This window comes from Chlorocebus sabaeus, chromosome 12, assembly GCF_047675955.1.
Source record: "Chlorocebus sabaeus isolate Y175 chromosome 12, mChlSab1.0.hap1, whole genome shotgun sequence".
In the NCBI taxonomy this organism is placed as follows: domain Eukaryota; kingdom Metazoa; phylum Chordata; class Mammalia; order Primates; family Cercopithecidae; genus Chlorocebus; species Chlorocebus sabaeus.
Window position 1 is genome coordinate 107,293,576 of NC_132915.1, and position 18,677 is coordinate 107,312,252.

Below are 18,677 nucleotides of genomic sequence, written 5' to 3' on the forward strand. Positions count from 1 at the left end.
CGAATGTTTTGGATCTTGACTGTATCAGTGTTAATAGCAGGGTTGAGATAGCTTTCTATTGTTTTGCAAGCTGTTATCATTGGGGAAAGAGTACCAGATACCTCTCTGTATTCTTTCTTTCTTTTTTTTTTTTTTTGAGACGGAGTCTTGCTCTGTCGCCCAGGCTAGAGTGCAGTGGCACATTCTCGGCTCACTGCAAGCTCTGCCTCCCTGGTTCAAGCGATTCTCCTGCCTCAGCCTCCCGAGTAGCTGGGATTACAGGCACCTGCCACCGTGCCCAGCTAATTTTTGTATTTTTAGTAGAGACGGGGTTTCACGATCTTGGTCTGACTGGCCTCAAACTCCTGACCTTGTAATCCACCCGCCTCGGCCTCCCAAAGGGCTGGGATGACAGGCGTGAGCCACTGCACCTGGCCTCTCTGTATCATTTCTTATAATTGCATGTGAATCTACAATGATCTCAAAGTAAAACTTTTTTTAAAAATCACAAAAGTACTTAGATGATGAAAAGTACATTTCCTCCCCTCCCTGGAAACAACCACGGTGCTCAGTTTCTCCATCCTTGCTTCTAAAAGCTGTGCTGTATTTCTCTGGGTGACTGTGCCATATTTTATTGGATCAATTCCATATTGTTAGATGTTTAGGTTGTTCCTAATTTTCACCATTACAAACTGTGTTATTATGAGCATCCTTGTATATATCTTTGCTAGAAGTGAGATTTCTGGGTGGAGAAATACGTATGTGTGAAATGTTGAAATGTTGATACATGTGGCCATATTGTCCTCTACAAAGTGTATATCAATTTACACTTTGCCTGAGCGGTTTATCTTCTGACTCTAACAAGCTGTTAATACTTTTCTTCCCCACTAATCCATACTTTAAATTAAGAAAGGGTGCCACCAATAAAAATCCTGGAGAAACCTTTATCTGTAGTATTACACACAAACCAGGGAGTCAGAATGGGAAACAAAGACATAGCTTCCTTATTTACCAAATTTCTTTTCTTTTCTTTTTTTTTTTTTTTGAGACGGAGTCTCTGGCTCTGTTGCCCAGGCTGGAGTGCAGTGGCCAGATCTTAGCTCACTGCAAGCCCCGCCTCCCGAGTTCACGCCATTCTCCTGCCTCAGCCTCCCGAGTAGCTGGGAGTACAGGCGCCCGCCACCTCGCCCGGCTAATTTTTTTTGTATTTTAGTAGAGACGGGGTTTCACCGTGTTAGCCAGGATGGTCTCGATCTCCTGACCTCGTGATCCGCCTGTCTCGGCCTCCCAAAGTGCTGGGATTACAGGCTTGAGCCACCGCGCCCGGCCTATTTACCAAATTTCTAAAAGGCAAATACATCAATTCATTGCATAGACTTTTTTTTTTATTTTTTATTTTTTTAACAGTGAAAGGACAACGCTGTAGACTTTAAAAGATCAACCATGCCTAGTTTTGCTATAACATTTCCTTTAATCTTCACCTAAAAGAAGCCTTCTTGAAATCCTTTCTATCCTCACTTCCACTGCTCTGAAAAATAAACTCTGTAACCTCTTATTTCCTAGGGAGGAAAAAACTTGATTTTCACAGTCTAACATGCCCAGCTTAGAACAACAACAAAAAAAATGGAACAGTCAATGCCAGACGGAGCATGAGCTCCATGGTGGGAGCTGTGTTCTGGGCCAGAAAGCTCCGGTTGTAACTTGCTGCACTGTCACTTACTGGTTAGGGGGTTTTGGGCAAGTTATTTAAACGCTCTTAAACCTGTGCTTTTGAGTGTAACATGGGGATAATAATGGTGATTGACCTTGTAAGACAGGGATATATGCTTCTACTATAGCTTCCAGGAAGGATGAGCCAAGTAGAGGTGGGGGTCTGCAGAACATCCAGGCAAGAGAAGGGTCAGGACTGGACAGTGGAGCTCCTGACTGCCACCCAGGGTCAGCCATCTAAGCCACTGTCACCAAAGCAACTATAAGCCAGACATTTACTAGCTGTGTGGCGTGCACCACATCATGCTTCAGTTACTTCCTCTTCTAAATGAAATTGATAGTTGTACCTGTCTTCTAACTTGCTACAAGGCTAAGAAGGGAAAGTCTGCAAAGCACTTAGTTGAGTAAGCAATTAAGGGAGGGCACAATCTGATGATTCATGGAGACAGCTGCTCTTGCATTTGTATCAATAAAAAGGCTGCTACATCCTAGACAGGAGAAGCAGGCAGAGGCAGTTTTGGCCAAAAGGCTCCAAACCCCCCACTCTTTCCCCGACTCAAATAACCTTAATGCTCTTAGAGTCTGCCTTTCTGCAAACTCCACAAATCAGACTCTGCACACACAGCTTTTTCCCTTTAATTAAAATAGCTCTTATTGCTTTTTTTCACATCACAAAAGTTATAACACATTTATTGTAGAAAAATGCAAAAATACAGACAAGGAAAAAGAAGGGAGGAGGGGGAAGCGACCATCCTATTCTGTAGCTTTGAACTAGGAAATTAAGTATGTTTCATAAAAGGAAGATGTCTAGGGGGACCCTATGGGGTTTTGAAAATAATGATCAGAAGCCAGTATGCCTGGGACTTCTCTGTGCCTGTACTTCACCAGCATTATCTCAGTGAGACCCTACAGCAATCCTAAATCCACCTGATCACAGTCCTAAGTCCCCTCTGTTCAGAGCTGCCGCCAGCAATCAGCCTGGCACCCCTCCCCTTCCTTCATTGTCTCTGGGTTTTTCTTTTATTTCTAGATTGTTTTTCTTTGATTTTTTTTTTTTTTTTTTTTTTTTTTGAGACAGAGTCTTGCTCTGCTGCCCAGGCTGGAGTGCAATGGTGTGAGCTTGGCTCACTGCAACCTCTGCCTCCTGGGTTCAGGCGATTCTCCGGCCTCAGCCTCCCGAGTAGCTGGGATTACAGGCTCACGCCACTGTGCCTGGCTAATTTTTGTATTTTTAGTAGAGACGGTATTTCACCATGTTGGCCAGGCTGGTCTTGAGCTCCTGACCTTGTGATCCACCTGCCTCGGCCTCCCAAAGTGCTGGGATTACAGGCATGAGCCACTGTGCCTGGCCTGATTTTTTTTTTTTTTTTTTTTTTTTTGAGAGATGGGGTCTTGTTCTTTCACCCAGGCTTGAGTGAAGTGGCACAATTGTAGCTCACGGCAGCCTCAAGGTCCTGGGCTCAAGTGATCCTCCTGCTTCAACCTCTCAAATACCTGGGACTACAGGCGCCTGCCACCATGCCCGGCTAATTTTTTGTTTGTTTTAATGTTGTAGAAACAGAGTCTCACTGTGTGGTCCAGACTGGTCTCAAACTCGTGGTCTAAAATGATCCTCCCACCTTGGTCTCCCAAAGTGCTGGCATTACAGGCACGAGCTACCATGCCTGGCCATTTTTAAGATGAGCAGACATAAAATAAAGCAGGATAGTCTTACATGTATAGCTTGGTGAGATTTTACCCCTAGATAAACATCATCCAAAACAAAATCTAGAACCTTCCCAGTATCCCCCTCCCCCACCCACCAAGGCACCCTTATACTGCTTCCAGTCAGAAGGCCTCACCCTGCTGGAGGTAACCATTATTCTGATGTGTATCACCATAGATACCTTAGGCCTTTTTTTTTGTTTTTGTTTTTGAAACGGAGTCTCACTCTGTTGCCCAGGCTGGAGTGCAGTGGTGTGATCCCAGTTCACTGCAACCTCTGCCTCCCGGGTTCAAGTGATTCTCCTGCTGCAGTCTCCTGAGTAACTAGGATTACAGGTGCCCAGCACCACACCCAGCTAATTTTTTTTTTTGAGACAGAGTCTTGCTCTGTCGCCCAGGCTGGAGTGCAGTGGCGCAATCTTGGCTCACTGCAAGCTCCGCCTCCCGGTTCACACCATTCTCCTGCTTTAGCCTCCCGAGTAGTGGGGACTACAGGCACCCGCCACCACGCCTGGCTAATTTTTTGTATTTTTTAGTAGAGATGTGGTTTCACGGTGTTAGCCAGGATGGTCTCAAACTCCCAACCTCAAGTGATCTGCCCGCTTCGGCCTCCCAAAATTCTGGGATGACAGATGTGAGCCACCACATCTGGCCCTTAGACCTGGTTTTGAACTTCATGTAAGTGGGAAGGTTGTGTCTAGCATCTTTTGCTCCACATTATGTCTGACATCTGCTTATGCTATTGCTGTTGTTCTTTTTTTTTTTTGTCTTTTTTTTTTTTTGGAGACAGGGTCTCGTTCTGCTGCCCAGGTTGGAGTGCAGTGGTGCAATCATAGCTCACTGCAGCCTTGATCTCCTGGGCTCCAGCAATCGTCCCACCTCAGCCTCCTGACTAGCTGGGACCACAAGCACATGCCACCACACCTGGCTAATTAAACATTTTTTTTTTTTTTTTTTTTGTAGAGACAGGTTGTCACTAGGTTGCAGGCAGGTCTTAAACTCCTGGCCTCAAGTGATTCTTCCACTTTGGTCTCCCAAAGTGCTGGGATTACAGGAATGAGCTACTGTGCCTGGCTAACATGTAGTTCTTTTTCACTGCTGTGTAATATTTCATTATATGAACTATATATGACTACCACAATTTGTTCATCCAATCTACTTTTTTTTTTTTTTTTTTTTTTGAGACAGAGTCTTTCTCTGTCATCCAGACGGGAGAGCAGTGGTGTGATCTTGGTTCAGTATAGCCTCCATCTCCTGGGCTCAAGTGATCCTCCCGCCTAGGACTTCCAAAGGGCTGGGATTACATGCATGAGCCACCATGCCTGGCCCATTCTACTATTTTTTTTTTTTTTTGAGACGGAGTCTCGCTGTGTTGCCCAGGCTGGAGTGCAGTGGTGCAATCTCGGCTCACTGCAAGCTCCACCTCTTGGGTTCACGCCATTCTCCTGCCTCAGCCTCCCGAGTAGCTGGGACTACAGGCGCCCGCCACCTCGCCTGGCTAATTTTTTTTTTTTGTATTTTAGTAGAGACGGGGGTTTCACCGTGTTAGCCAGGATGGTCTCGATCTCCCGACCTCGTGATCTGCCCGACTCGGTCTCCCAAAGTGCTGGAATTACAGGCGTGAGCTACTGCGCCAGGCCCCATTCTACTATTGATGAGCATTTGGGTTGTTTCCAGGTTAGGGTCATTACTAATACAACAACCTGTGCCTGTCTTTTTTAAGTGAGTGCGTGCGTGCGTGTGTGCGTGCCTGTGGGTGTCCAGATTTCTGTGTGCACACCCAGGCATGGAGCTGCTGGCTCTCAGGGCACATGTATATTTCACTTTAGCAGCCAAACATTTCCCGAGTCGTCGTCGTACCAATTTACACTCCTGTGTGTTTCCTTGGCTTTAAAAATGTGCCGTGATGATGTTGGTAGCTGCAAAACATACACCAGGAAAGAGTCCCAACATTTCCCTAAATCCCCGCTCAGTATGGCATTGAATTTGCAGGTGACAGGGTACGCAGTTTGCACTGGAATCCTGCCTTGCTGTTTTCCTTCTCACCTATTTATGCTGCCTTCACATGATCCTGACACAGGAGCACACACAAGCACGCACATACACGCACTCACACACACACTTGCACGCTTGGTCCAAGGCACGTAAGTGGGGATTCAGCGTTGCCCCTCGACGCAGCCACTGGGAGGGTGGCACTGGTTTCGCCCTGGCCCCGGCGCCTGGCGAGGCCTGTAGGCTGCCCCGGCAGTGGCTGCCATCAGTTCCAGGCGGGGCGGGGGCCATCGTGTGGACGGCGTGGGGTGTCCGCAGCTCTAGCGTGAGGAGGGGCTAGGATGGAACAGTGGCGGCCAAGGGCACGCGGCCCTCTGGCGGGTCTGCCTGTGCAGCCACCAGTCCTGTCGTGCAGCCACCAGAGGGCGGCACAGTCCCACAGAAGACAGCCCCGCCCGGCGCCACCCAGGAGCCACCCGGGAGGACCTGAGAACCAGCAGCGGACTTCGCTGTGAACTGGGTGGTGGGGAGCCCACGTTCCCCTCGCCTCACACCCTGCTGAGCCCGGGGGAGGAAATCCAAAGGCCGCTTGGCTTCTCTCACTCACGAGCTCTGGGACGTTGGGAAAATGATTCGGCCTCTCAGTGCCTCAGTTTCTGCACCTGTAAAATGGCAACACCGTAATGATAATGCCCCACCCCACTGGTGTCCTATCCCGAGGCTCAGTACCAATAACAGTGTTAGAATAATGATGACGGTCATTGCTGAAAACATTGCAGAGCTAAAAGCTAAAATAAAAATAAATAATAAAATAATAATGATGGCCAGGCATCCTGGCCCACGCCTGCAATCCCAGCACTTTGGGAGACCGAGGTGGGAGGGTCACTTGAAGCCAGGAGTTTGAGACCAGCCTGGGCAACATGACCAGACCCCACTTCCTCAAAAAATACAAAAATTGGCCAGGTGTGGTGGCCCAGGCCTGTAATCCCAGCTACTCAACCAGACAGAGGTTGGAGGATCCCTTGAGCCCAGGAGGTCAAGGCTGCAGTGAGCCATGATCATGCCACTGCACTCCAGCCTGGGCAACAGAGCGAGACCCCATCTCAAAATAATAAAATAATAATAATAATGATAATAATAATAATAATAATAATAACAACAACAACAACTATGGTCTATTGAGCACCTACTCCATGCCAGACGCTGGGCTGGTGCTTTCAAAGCCTTCGCTTATTTAATCCTCACAGCGACCCTCTGAAGATGTGAAGGCAGGTGGGATGGGAGAGCTTCAGCATCGGTGCCCTCTCCACCCCGAGCATGTCCCCAGCTGTCCTGCCCTCCTGGGTGTGTGTTTCTCTCCTGTCTTCAGATCACAGCCCACCCCAGAGGACACTGTGATTATCCCCACTGGACAGACAGGCAGACAGAGGGCAGACGGGCAAGCCAGCCTGTCCAAGCTGCAAAAGCCAGGCTGGGGCTCCCCAACTCCACCCCACACCGTCTGGCCAGAGCATCTGGTCAGAGTCGCTGGGCAAGAGTCAGTGGCCATTGGTAAGGCCCGAGGCACATGCAGATATGTGGCTGTCATCTCCCTGGGAGAAGTGAGCATGGAGTTGACCGGCCTAGGGCTCCCTTCCCCTCCCTCAGACTCTGCTGCTTCCTCTGTAGTGTGAGGGGTAGAAATCAGTGCTTTGTGGCTCACGCCTATAGTCCCAGCACTTTGGGGGGCCGAACTGGGCGGATCACCTGAGGTCAGGAGTTCGAGACCAGCCTGACCAATATGACGAAACCCCATCTCTACTAAAAATACAAAAATTAGCCAGGTGTGCACATCTGTAATCCCAGCTACTCAGGAGGCTGAGACAGGAGAATCGCTTGAACCTGGGAGGCGGAGGTTGTAGTGAGCCGAGATCGCGCCATTGCACTCCAGCCTGGGCAACAAAAGTGAAACTCTGTCTCAAGAAAGAAAGAAAGAAAGAAAGAGAGAAAGAGAGAAAGAGAGAAAGAGAGAAAGAGAGAGAGAGAGAAAGAAGGAAGGAAGGAAGGAAGGGAGGGAGGGAGGGAGGGAGGGAGGGAGGGAGGAAGGAAGGAAGGAAGGAAAGGAAGGGAGGAAGGAAGAAAGGAAAAAAGGAAGGAAAGAAGGAAAGAAGGAAAGAAAGGAAGAAGGGAGGGAGGGAGGGAGGGAGGGAGGGAAAGGAAATAAATCAATTTTTTGCACTCATTGCTTCCTGGAGTGCTCAGATGTTGGGGGGTAAGAAGGGCAGTGAAGGTGGGGGCAGTCCCATGAATGTTGAGCCCTTTCCACCCCACCAACCCAGGCATGCCTGCTAGAGTAGCTCTTACAGGCTTTGCAATTTTATTTTATTTTATTTTATTTTATTTTTATTTTGAGATGGAGTCTTGGTTCATCTTGGTTCATTCGACCTCTGCCTCCCCAGTTCAAGTGATTCTCCTGCCTCAGCCTCCCAAGTAGCTGGGACTACAGGTGCATGCCACCATGCCCGGCTAATTCCTTTTGTATTTTTAATTGAGACAGAATGTCACCATGTTGGCCAGGCTGGTCTTGAACTCCCGACCTCAAGTGATCTGCCCGCCTTGGCCTCCCAAAGTGTTGGGATCACAGGTGTGAGCCACTGTGCCCAGCCTGCAATTTTCCTTTGAAGAAAACAGTCCTGATGGTAACATTTTATTTTTATTTTAATTAATTAATTAGTTTTTTGAGACAAGGTCTCACTCTGTTGCCCAGGCTGGAGTGCAGTGGTGCGGTCACACCTCACTGTAGTCTCGAGCTCCCGGGCCCAGGCATTCCTCCCACCTCAGCTTCCCAAGTAGCTGGGACCACAGGCATGAGCCACCGTGCCTGGCTCTGATGCTAAAATTAACCAAAAAGTGTTTAAAACCAGCATACTAGATAATTCCTGAGGCCCTTCCTAGTTCTAAATATTTTATGAAAACTTTCTTGAACCTATTTGTATTTTTGGCTGGTAAGTTCAATTTACTTTTACCCTACTGGGTCCAGACTTCCTTCTACTCCTCGTCCTCCTCCTCCTTTTTCCCCTCATCTTCCTCCTTCTCCTCCTACCTTCTCCTCCTCTCTCCTTCTCTTCCTTCTCTTCTTCTATCTGAAAGATTATCTTTCTCAAGTTTTAGGCACTCGCCATTCCAATCCCAGTTTTGGCATTCCTAGGTTTTCTGTTAAGTCTCCGTTCTACCCTGCTTAGCTCTGTTTCCGTGGCCTCACTCGTGCCCGTCCTTCCCTCTCCGTTTCCTCTCTGGATCAGCTTTCTAGCTTTTCCCTCTGGAGTTTTCCATGCGACTACTCTTTACCATTATCTGTCTGATCTTTCCCTGGACAAGATCTGTGGCATTTCTCAAAGAAGATGGCAACTAGGAGACCATGTGGTGTTCTGGGAGTGGGTCACCCGGGTCTGGGAGGAGTGAATCCGTTATTAACAAGTGAGACAGAAAAGAGCTGTTCCTGTGACAAGAAGGAAAAAGAGCATCATGTACAAAAGCACGCTTTTTCATCATCATCTTCTGGTCTCTGCTTCCAGCCTTTTTTTTTGAATGTAGAGATAAATCCACTCTATTTTAATAAACTCCACGTTTTATGCAGTTTTCAAGGTGTATTGGAAATAGGGTGAATTTTGATGCTAGCATATCTGAAAGCGTTTTTAATAGCACCTATTCTGCTGGGGACTCAAGTAGTACGGCAAGAAACATTACTTTGCCTGTCAATCCACTACCTTCCATCCTAATCTGTAGCCCTGCTCTGAAGGAGAGCCTAACGCTTTCTACACAACACTGGTGGAGATGTCCACATCTTCCAGAGGACTCAGTGTCCTTCAGGATGACGTATCCCCTTCTGCTGCATAAGAATGAGATGATCAATCAGTTTCAGCTAGTCAATCAATCAATCAATCCAGGAATGTTCCTTATCTGCTTAACATGGACCTCGTAGTGTTTTTATTTTTATTTTTATTTTTTTTTGAGACGGAGTCTCGCTCTGCCGCCCAGGCTGGAGTGCAGTGGCCGGATCTCGGCTCACTGCAAGCTCCGCCTCCCGGGTTCACGCCATTCTCCTGCCTCAGCCTCCCGAGTAGCTGGGACTACAGGCGCCCGCCACCTCGCCCGGCTAGTTTTTTGTATTTTTTAGTAGAGACGGGGTTTCACCGTGTTAGCCAGGATGGTCTCGATCTCCTGACCTCATGATCCGCCCGTCTCAGCCTCCCAAAGTGCTGGGATTACAGGCTTGAGCCACCGCGCCCGGCCCGGACCTCGTAGTGTTACAAGCATCGGGGAGGGGCAGGGGATAAGAAAACTAGGCATCACCTGTAACTCCTGCTCCCAGTGCACAGAAACGCGTTGTGTCTCCAGAGCAACGTCAGCTTCAGCTTTGGGTGCTGCCATGAAATGCAGCGTGAACGATGAGAGAAGAGAGTTTAGAATAAAATCTGTATCCTTGCCCTGACCCCCAAGGCTGTGCCTAGCCCCCCTCCTCCTGGGTGTCTCCATCTTTGCTCTCCACGCTCTGGCCACGCAGCCCTCCTTCAGCCCCTGCTGGACCGACCTCCTGCCCCCAGCCTTGCACATGTGGAGTCCCCACATTTCAGCTCCTCTTCAAGCCCTGTCTTTGCTTGGCAGGATCAGGATCCCTCAGAGATTCCCCAGAGGAAACCAGGTCCCAGCATTAACTCCCTTTTTCAGCACCCTTGATCCAAGTGGGTGATTACATTTTTTTTTTTTTTTTTTTTTTTTTTGAGACAGAGTCTCACTCTATCACCCAGGCTGGAGTGCAGTGGTTTGATCTCAGCTCACTGCAACCTCCACCTCTCAGGTTCAAGTGATTCTGCCTCAGCCTCCTGAATATAGCTGGGACTATAGACACCTGCCACCACGTCCAGCTAATTTTTGTATTTTTAGTAGAGATGGGGTTTCACCATGTTGGCCAGGGTGGTCTCGAACTTCTGACCTCAGGTGATCCACCCACCTTGGCCTCCCAAAGTGCTGGGATTACAGGCGAGAGCCACAGCAACCGGCCATGATTACATCGGGTTCATTTAATTTTGGCCTCCCTGGCTGGACTGTGAGTTCCATGTCTGTCTGTGTCATGGTATCCTAAATGGCCAGCTCCGTGTCCGCACAGGTGTCCTGTGAGTGTTTGCTGAATAAACGAGAGTGTGTGCTGAGGCTCGCTGAGCAGCCACAGAGGCAGAGCGTGGGTGTAGCGATCAGTCCTCCCGGGCAGGAACTGCCAGGCAATTACCCCAAGGGATAAATCCTGTGTCCAGCACAGGGATTGGCCCCCAAGGGATGTGGGGGAGAGGGAACAATGGTGGGCAGGGGGAGAATAAGACAAACCATGGCGGAGGTGGTGAAGGCCTGAGAAGGAGACGGAGCCGTCGCAGGTGTGCCAACTGTGGCTGTGTGCCAGGGAGAAAAAGATCAGTCCAGCTTCAGGCTTAGGGCAGGTCCTCTCCACAGCAGGGGCATCAAATAATCCAGCTGATGTTATTGAGTGCCTACTACGTGCCAGGCACAGGCTCCGAATGCGTGGATACAGCTGTAGGCAAAGTCCCTGCTTTCATGGAGTGTTCGTTGCAGGCAGGAGAGAAAGATTATATGCAAGTAAATATCCATTTATCTCTGTTGATGAATATTTGGGGATTTTTTTTCCAGCTTTTGGCTATGCCCAATTAAAAAAACCTGTGGTTTATTCATTTCCTAGCAGAGCGGTTAGCAAAAAAACAAAAAAACAAAAAAACAAAACAAAAAAAAAGGACTGAACTACAGGTACACACAACATGGAGGAATCTCAAAATAATGATGATGTTATGTTCAGTGAAAGAAGCCAGACCGAAAAAAAAAAAAAAAAAAAAGAGTAGACAGGGCACGGTGGCTCACGTCTGTAATTCCAGCACTTTGGAATGAGGACAGATCACCTGACGTTAGGAGGTCGAGACCAGCCTGCCCAACCGTGGCCAACATGGTGAAACCCTGTCTCCACTAAAAGTATAAAAATTAGCTGGGCGTGGTGGCGGGCACCTGTAATCCCAGCTACTCTGGAGGCTGAGGCAGGAGAATCGCTTGAACCCAGGAGGCAGAGGATGCAGGGAGCTGAGAAAAGAAAAAAAAAAATAGTACATATTGGAGAAATTTTTTTTTTTTTTTTTTTTTTTGAGATAGAGTCTCACTCTGTCGTCCAGACTGGAGTGCAGTTGTGTGATCTCAGCCCACTGCAACTTCTGCCTCTTGGGTTCAAGTGATTCTCCTGTCTCAGCCTCCCGAGTAGCTGGGACTACAGGCACCTGCCACCACGTCCGGCTAATTTATTTTTACTTTTTTTATTTTTAGTAGAGATGGGGTTTCACCGTGTTAGCCAGGATAGTCTTGATCTTCTGAACTCATGATCTACCAGCCTCGGCCTCCCAAAGTGCTGGGATTACAGGCATGAGCCACCGCACCCGGCCTGGAGAATTTCATTACATAAAATTCTGGTAAATGCAAACTAAACTACAGTGATGAAAAGTGGCTCCGTGCTTGCTTGGGGACATTGGGGGCTAGAGGTTAGTACCTCCAGGGTACCACAGGGCATGAGGAAATTTGGGGGGAATAATAGCTATTGTATTAGTTTGCCAGGTCTGCCATAACAACGGACCACAGACTGGGGGTCTCAAACAACACAAATTCGTCTTCTCACGATTCTGGAGGCCAGAAGTCCGAGACGTCAGCAGGAAGGGTTCCTTACGAGGGTCGTGAGGGAAGGATATGTCCAGGCCTGTCCCGGCTGGTAGACAACCGTCTTCCCTTGGTCTTCCCTCTGTGTGTCTGCATCCAAATCTTCTCTTCTTATTTTTAATTTTTATTTATTTATTTATTTATTTTGAGATGGATTTTCTCTCTTGTTGCCCAGGCAGGAGTGCAGTGGTGTGATCTTGGCTCACTGCAACCTCTACCTCCTGGGTTCACGTGATTCTACTGCCTCATCCTCCCAAGTAGCTGGAATTACAGGCACCTGCCATCAAGCCCGGCTAATTTTTTTTGTATTTTTAGTAGAGGCGGGGTTTCACCATGTTGGTCAGGATGGTCTCGATCTCCTGACCTCAGGTGATCCACCCACCTCGGCCTCCCAGAGTGCTGGAATCACAGACGTGAGCCACCACGCCCAGACAAATCTTCTCTTCTTATGAGGATACCAGTTAACCTTGGACTAGGGCCCATCCAATTAGCTGATTTTAAATTAATTACCTCTGTAAAGAACTTGTCTTTAAATACACTCATATTCTGAGGTACTGGGGGTCAGGGCTTCAACAAAAAAAAATGTTCAGGAGATCTCATTTCACTGCCTAACAGGCATATTCACTCTCTTGACCCTAGTGATGGTTTGATGGGTGTATACATATGTCCCAAAGTATCAAATAGTGCACTTTAAACATGTGATGTCAATCACGCCTCAAAAAAGCTGTTAGGAATACAAGTCAATGGACATATCACCCATGGGGCAGTGCTCCCTATGAAGAGAGAGGGCTTTCAGCGTTGGAGAGGGCTGGTGGGAGCCTCCATCTTTCTCAGATGGGGAAGAGGCGGAGCATTGCCTGAAAGGGAACGGCAGGAGGGAAGGCCTCGAGGTGGGAGCCATGGGGCTCATTCAAGAATGGAAGGAAACCCAAAGAAGCCACATGGACAGGAGCAGTGGGGTCTTCTGGGGAGGTCAGAACTGGAGATAGAGATTGGAGATTCATTTTCTATCCATAGTTTCTTTCTTTCTTTCTCTCTCTTTCTCTCTCTCTCTCTCTCCCCCTCTTTCTTTTCTTTCTTTCTTTCCTTCTTTCTTTCTTTCTTTCTTTCTTTCTTTCTTTCTTTCTTTCTTTCTTTCTTTCTTTCTTTCTTTCTTTCTTTCTTTCTTTCTTTCTTCTTTCTTTCTTTCTTTCTTTCTTTCTTTCTTTCTTTCCTTTCTTTCTCTTCCTTCTTTCCTTCTTTCCTTTCTTTCTCTCTTTCTTTCTCTCTTTCTCTCTCTTTCTTTCTTTCTTTCTTTCTTTCTTTCTTTCTTTCTTTCTTTCTTTCTTTCTTTCTTTCTTTCTTTCTTTCTTTCTTTTCTTTCTCTTTCTTTCTTTCTTTCTTTCTTTCCTTGACAGAATCTCATTCTGTCATCCAGGTTGGAGTACAGTGGCATGATCACAGCTCATTGCAACCTCTGCCTCATGGGTTCACATGATTCTCGTGCTTCAGCCTCCAGAGTTGCTGGGACTACAGGTGCACACTACCACATCTGGCTATTTTTTGTATATATATATATTTTTTAAGTGGGGACAGGGTTTCATCATGTTGGCCAGACTGGTCTTGAACTCCTAACCTCAAGTGATCTGCCTGCCTTGGCCTCCCAAACTGCTGGGATTAAAGGCGTGAGCCTGTTTCATATTTTGAATGATGAGAAGCACTTCATAGGGTAGAGGGAGCAGCGTCAGGGCATCCTGGGCAGGGGGTGGAGGTTTCCCAAAGTGCCAGGGGAATTAGGTAAGTCATTCAGATACCACAAATGCCTTAAGTGTTCTTACTGTTACTACCATTTTGGCTAGAAGAACAAGAATAAGAAGAACTTTTTAAAACACCCATTTCCATAAATATGTTTAAAGGCACACGTTAAACAAACTCAAAGAGAAGACATATAGAGTTTATTAGAGGTGATGATGACTTTAAAGAAAAACTCACCACTGCTTGTAGCCGGACTGGCAAAATGTTTCATCTTGCATTCCAACTCTGGCTCATTCACTTCTTCAACAAATGTTTATGAAACACCAACTGTGGACCCAGGCACCATTCTAGGCTGTGAACGAAATGGACAGAGTCACCGACTGTGTGAGCTTTTTGGCTAGCTGGTCTGGAAGACGGGTTGAGACTGGTTGCCAGGAGGGCCCCCTTTAGCCAGGACTATCTTTATGGCTGTCATCTCGGTGTGATCACTAACAGCACCCTTTTCCTTGTTGAGACTCTGGCTTCGAGGTTGGTGGCAAGGCAGTTTTCCCATCCCCGTTAGCCCAGAAGAATGCTACAAAATGCAATGCCCTCTGCAAAGCCTGGAAGGTCTAAATATCTTCCTATTACCTTAAACCCCTGTGATCAGTCACCAGATTTAGATTGTTCTAGATTTAAGTGTTAATTTTGTTGATTGTATCCTTTAGACCGAAACTTGAAGATGTCTGTCTCAGGGGGAAAAAAAATCCAATCAATTGTAAATTGAAAACATTATTTTGAGGATAATGTCATGGGGAAGGAATTATGAACTGCATGTGGGAGATTGACCAAAACAGTCAGGGAGAAGATGTAAGGCATGTTTTTGATTTGTAGTATCTTTTAAAAAATTAACATCTGTTGCTTTTAAAAAATTGATCACCTGCTCTGTGCCAGACCCCGTGCTAGGTACTGGAGCATCACATTTAATTCTCTTAAAAGTCATCTGCAGTATGCATTTTTTTTTTTTAATCAAAGGGGAGCCCATGAGGCTTGGAGGAGGAAGTGAGTGAGTCAGAATTTGAATCTGGTTTGCCAGGCTCAAAAGCGTGATCTCCGTGCGCAACACGACCTCTTGAGCCTCGTGGGAAAGACCATATTTCCCAGGGAATATCTCACCTCCCTTCAAAACTCCAAGCAAGCAAGTCATCATCGCCCCCTCTCAGGCACTGGAGACTTTTAGTCTCATTATTTCATCACCTACAAGCCCCTACTTCATAATAACAACCCCTAACGCCTGGGATGGAGCCTCCTCGCTTGCTAAGCTAACACGTTTATGATGTGCAACTTCATTCATTCAGGCACTGGATGCCAGATGTATAGGGGTGTACAAGACAGATGTGGGCCCCACCCCCAGGGAGCCCATATCCCAGTGGAAGGGACAGATAGTTAAATGGAGAATCCCCTGTGAGGGCTGCTGGGATGCAGAAAGCACAGGTGCTGCAGGGCTTGCAGCAAGAGTGCTTAACCCGGGAGTGCTTCCTGGAGGAGGTGACACCGAGATTGAGACCTAGAAGCTGGGTAAGACTTAGCTGGGGAAAGAGGAGCTGGGGGAGTATTCCATAGCACATGCACAAGCCTGGAGGAGTGAGACAGCATGGAGGCTTCCAGAAGCAGAGGAAAGTTCAGGGTGGCTAGAATGTAGAGTGCAAGTGAGAGAGTAACAGGAGACAAGACTGGAGGTGTTACTTTAAGAGTAATCACTTGTTGGGCATGGCTCACGCCTGGTCTGTAATCCCAGCACTTTGAGAGGCCAAAGCAGGTGGATCACTTGAGGTCAGGAGTTTGAGACCAGCCTGGACAACATGGTGAAACCCCGTCTCTACCAAAAAATACAAAAATTAACCAGATGTGGTGGTGCCTGTCTGTAGTCCCAGCTACTCGGGAGGCTGAGGTAGGAGAATCGCTTGAACCTGGGAGGCGGAGGTTGCAGCGAGCCAAGATCGCACCACTGCACTCCAGCTTGGGAGACAGAGCGAGACCCTATCTCAAAAAAAAAAAAGAAAGAAAGAAAGAAAGAAAGAAAAAAGGACTCCCTGATGACGGATCAGTGGGCCCTTCCAGTGAGTCAGATATACTCATCATCTCATTGCTTCTTCCTGTCTGCCTGTGAGGAAGTACTTTCATTATTCCCATTTTATGGATATGATAACTGAGACCATGAGGTGGGGTAGACTGCCTGAGGATTTAACAACGGTGTGCTTGGCTCTAGAGCTTGCAGTCTCCACTTGGCACTGTGGCAGGCCCTGGCTTCCTCCTGAGGCGCTGTGCAGCAGATGTGCAGCCACGAGGCCGGCATGCCCAGTCTGCAGACCTCTGGCCCACGCCTGTTCCGTTCCTCCCGCTTGGCTTGTGCTGAAGCTCCTGTGGCATCCCTGAGCTCCGCCTAAGCTGCAGCTGAACTCTGCAATGGCTTCTGGCCCTCTGTGGGGTCCAGCTCTTCTTTTCTGGCCAGCAGAACCACAGCTGCACAAAGGCACTTGGAGGCCCTCCCCACCTCTGCCTGGAAGCAGGGCTGTTGCTGCACTGGAAGAATAACCCCCATCGATTGGGGTCTCCCCAGGGACCTGCCTTTCTTCCTTTCTTCCTGCCTTTCTCCGTGGCCAGGAGATCCTCCAGTACAGCCGACGGGATGTGAAGGTGACCCCAGGCTGCCTGCAAGAGGACTCTTCCAAACAAAAGCCTGACCAACAAACAGCCATGCCAGCAGGGAATACAATCAATATTCCAAAGTCATAAAAACCGGCTCCGAAGCCAGCAGTGGCTGGGAAGCCAGGATGAGGGGCCATGGAAGGTTCTGCTCACTCCTGCTCTGTTGCCAGGGCCCAGTGGCGCTGGCGAGGGGAGTGGCAAAGGCGGATGGTAAAATGGTTAGGCTGGTGGAGCTGACACGGGGCTCTGGAATCAGAAACCGGCTCTCTGTACACTGAGTACAAATTAACTCTACAGCCTTGGGCACGTCTCCATCTCTCTGGGCTTCAGAAGAGGAGAAAAATGAAGAGATTGAATCAAATGCTCTTTCTGGGGTCTGAAGAGATTAGGTAATTCCCCTGAGGTCCCCCAACTGTGAAACAGAGTCTGTTCTCAAACTCAAATCTGACTTCTGGGCCCACGCCAGCTGTCCACGGTCAGGCTAGATGGAGCCATGTCAGAAGCCGCCCCTGACATGCGGGCCGGGGTCAGAGCCCCGCCCAGCACTGGCTGGACCAGGTCTCTCTGATGAGGAAGACGAGGCATGGCTGGAGGCTCTCTGCACCTGGAGAGTTGGAGGAGAGCCTGTCGGGGGGGACAGAGTGGATCCTGGGGCTGACTCACCGCCATGCCAGTACCCTTCCTTGGGGGACTGCCCTTCCTCTGAGGGGTCAGTCGCTGCCCAGGAGTTTGGGCCCAGACATCCACCCTCTGTATGAATTCTGCCTTTTATGTTCTGCATTTTCATTGCTTTGACATCTTGGGGCCTTGCTGACTCTGGAGGGACTGCCCCCCCAGCAGGGCCAAGTCCTAGGGGTAGAAGTACTAGGAGCACGCCTTTTGTATGAAAACTATGCAGTCTGGTGATCACACCCCAAAAGTCCCCTTTTCCTCACTCTGACACTCTGGGCCACTGCCTACCTGCCCCAGTCACCCCAGGGCTAGGTACCAGACAAGTAGGGATGGCCCATATGCCCCAGAGAATCTGAAATAATTCAAGTGAGCCGACCCCAACCCTGTTCACCCCTGTTCATTCCCATGGGAACCACAATAAAGGCTCTTGGCCACACTTTCCCCTGGCTCCCTCTGCCTCCTGACCGACCTCGGTGTTTCCCTCTGTGACACTGTGTGATGTGGCGAGCCCCTCCTCTCGGGATCTGTGGGTATAACAAACCTTCTTTTTGTTGTTGTTGAGATGGAGTCTCGCTCTGTTGCCAAGGCTGGAGTGCAATGGCGCGATCTCGGCTCACTGCAAGCTCCGCCTCCTGGGTTCAAGAAATTCTCCTGCCTCAGCCTCCTGAGTAGCTGGGACTACAGGCGCCCGCCCCCGCGCCTGACTAATTTTTTTTTTTTTGTATTTTTAGTAGAGACGGAGTTTCACCGTGTTAGCCAGGATGATCTCGATCTCCTGACCTCATGATCGGCACACCTCGGCCTCCCAAAGTGCTGGGATTACAGGCTTGAGCCCCCACGCCTGGCCAACAAATCCTCCTTCTAATGGCAGTCCTTTGATCTGTTAGCCTCATCATACCTGAATGATAATAAAACGTACATTTTAGAACACCTTCATATGTGAACGCCCGCGTTGGTTCCTCCTTGGATAGCCTGGGAGAAGAGCCTGCTCCCGGGGCGTTGATGTAGTGGAGGGAGCCCTGGATGAAGGCTAGGTGTCTGAGGATTTGAGTCCCACGCGTGGCTGTTTGGCAGGGGCTATGAATCCCTTTGCTACATCAGAGACCGGAGTGACCTGTCCAAGGTGCTGAACTGGGCTAGTCCACCCACCCTCTCCCACTCAGTTCTTCCTGACTCCCAGACCATGGCCATAGGTCCTTATTGGGACACCTGTGGGAGTGACGTCCTGCTCAGGATGAAGGGCGTTGGGAATGCCCCTCCCCTCACTCGGAGGGTGGGGGTTCTCAGCTAAGAGTTCAGACTGTGCCCATAGCTGAATGAGGTGAGCACATGACCAAGGAGGACCAATCCATTTACTCTCCCAGGTACTTGCAGGCGGGCCCAGGAAGGGTCTGTAGGTCCAACGGGGGTTGGTGAGTGGTCATTCTTCTCTCCGTGGTTTGGAGAATACAGAGAGGAAT